Source organism: Canis lupus, chromosome 1 (genome assembly GCF_011100685.1).
Source record: "Canis lupus familiaris isolate Mischka breed German Shepherd chromosome 1, alternate assembly UU_Cfam_GSD_1.0, whole genome shotgun sequence".
Classification (NCBI taxonomy): Eukaryota; Metazoa; Chordata; class Mammalia; order Carnivora; family Canidae; genus Canis; species Canis lupus.
In genome coordinates this window covers 78973094-78975204 of record NC_049222.1, presented here as the reverse complement: position 1 = coordinate 78975204, position 2111 = coordinate 78973094, and the positions used below count along the sequence as shown (strand labels likewise).

General features: G+C 37.5%; 1 pseudogene; it reads right to left on the bottom strand.

Annotated features, from left to right (window-relative positions):
* Window positions 1–1111: 1111 nt before the first annotated feature.
* On the bottom strand, window positions 1112–1891 carry LOC100685388 (annotated as a pseudogene).
* Between the last annotated feature and the right edge of the window lie 220 nt (window positions 1892–2111).

The following is a 2111-nucleotide window of genomic DNA, read 5'->3' as shown; positions in this document are numbered from 1 at the left end:
GAGAAAAATAGAAAAAAGGAAAGAAATAGAGTTGAGTGTCCCCTAAATGGTGTCTGTCAATCTGCACTCAGGTCAGACTTAGGTTAAAGTAGAAGTAGAGACTCTCCCCTATGAACTAGTTTTTTTTTTTTTTTTTTTTTTTTTCTGTACATTTGCAAGTATTTTTTTACCTCATCTTGAATTTAAATGAATTTAAATAAATTCATTCTCTTTGGTTGAAGTAAGTTAAGAGTTTTCCATGCTTTTGGCAAGATTTATGGGGCCTCAGGTCACTCCTAGAAAGTAGGGAGATGGTTTTGAGTCAGATTCCAAATCTAGAGAAAGTCCAAGTTAGATAAATTGAAGAAGGACAGAAAAGAGGTGGTAACTCAAGCAAAAGAGAAAAGATACAGTCAACTATAGGCATCAGAGCTCCTTTCAGCTATAGACACCAGAGCTCCTTTCATCTGAACTGCCATTCAAGTATAATAACATTTTTTAGATGAAAAGAGATTTGATTCCATAGAATTATTGATAAAAGGAAAATTAATAAAACCTGGAAGAAGTGTATGTGTCACTGAGTTTTTAAATGTTAACACAGTTACATTGCTTTAGGTCTCAGTTTAATATTGTATATGATTTCAAATTTACATAAATTATTATAGGACTGCAAATCCTGAAAAAATTGTTTTCTTTCCTACTTTTATTGAGTAGAAGGGAATGAGAGTAATATGTGATAAGAGTAGCCATTTGCCCTTGACACTTTCAAATCAGATGGATTCTTATTTGTAATTGGAATAAAATTTAACTAAAGTCTTTTTATTTTTTCAGGTGAAACAATTTTATTTCACAGTTGTCTTTAAAACCACAAAGACACTATGTTCTTCATATAAAAACATTAGTACAGATAACTATACTTTCTAGACAATGATTATATAGACCCTCTCAAAGAAAAATGCACACCATTATATGGTTCAGACAAGTTACTTGGGAAAAACACATCTGGACTGATTCCTAAAACATACCAGAAGACCAGGCTGCATCTTTTGGTTCAAAGTATAGATAACTGTCATCAGTAAGGGTTCCTGCATTCTTACATATTTGATAATATGCATATAGACTGGTTTGTGACTTAATGCTCCATTGGTTCATCGGCCTTTCCTGCAGGTTCATTAGCAGGTTGAGCAGGCTGTGCCTTTCTCTGTGGTCTTTCTTCAAGACCTTCCAGGAACGGAGATACATCATCATCATCATAAATTGTAAACTCCAAGTCTTTACCAACAATTCCAATGGAAACATCCTTTGTAGGTAGGTCCTGTTCTGCAGGAAGTGTCTCTCCTAAGGCACGCAGACCATGTTTAACCAGCTCATTCAAATTGCACTCCATAAACCCAGACATATGTCTCTCCAAGTAAGTACGAGCTGATTGAGAACGGGCTCCAATGGACATGGCTCTACAGTCAAAATAGTTGGCAGATGGACAGGTTTGGGAAATGTGAGGGCCCATATCATCATAACCAGCAATAAGCAGTCAAACACTATATGGTCTCCGGCCATACCTTGTGTTGGTATCTGGGTCTTGCTTCCAATTAGAGATACAAGACGAGACACAGGAAGAAGTCTGTCAAATACAAATCTGGAATCCGAACACTGGCATAAAATTACGTAGCAGTCTAGCATCAGCAATAAGTCCCGCAATTGAGATACCAATATGGTTATCAACATGAAGAATTTTCTTCTGATGAGCTGCAAGCTCTGACTGTGCTCTCTTCAATGCAACCAACACTGCATGGGTTTTTTATTTCAGACCAACTGAACCTTTTTTGACAGCTTCCATTTCATATTCAATTTGATGAATCCTGCCCTGAGGGCTCCAAACAATGACATCATTGTCATACTGGTTGCGAAACATGGTTCCTGCGGGGGTCCGGCTGAGGCCTCCGGCAGAGGTGGCGGCTTCAGGAGCGCCAAAATTTAACTAAAATCTTAATCTCACTACCCCTAAGACCGTCTACTCCAGGTTCTCCAGTTATACTTTTCTTAAACTATTCTAGGCCTTTGAAGAAGATGCATATTCTGTTTTATGATTTCTGAAGATCCCAGAACTTGCTGTTGATAGCTATTTCAGTGCC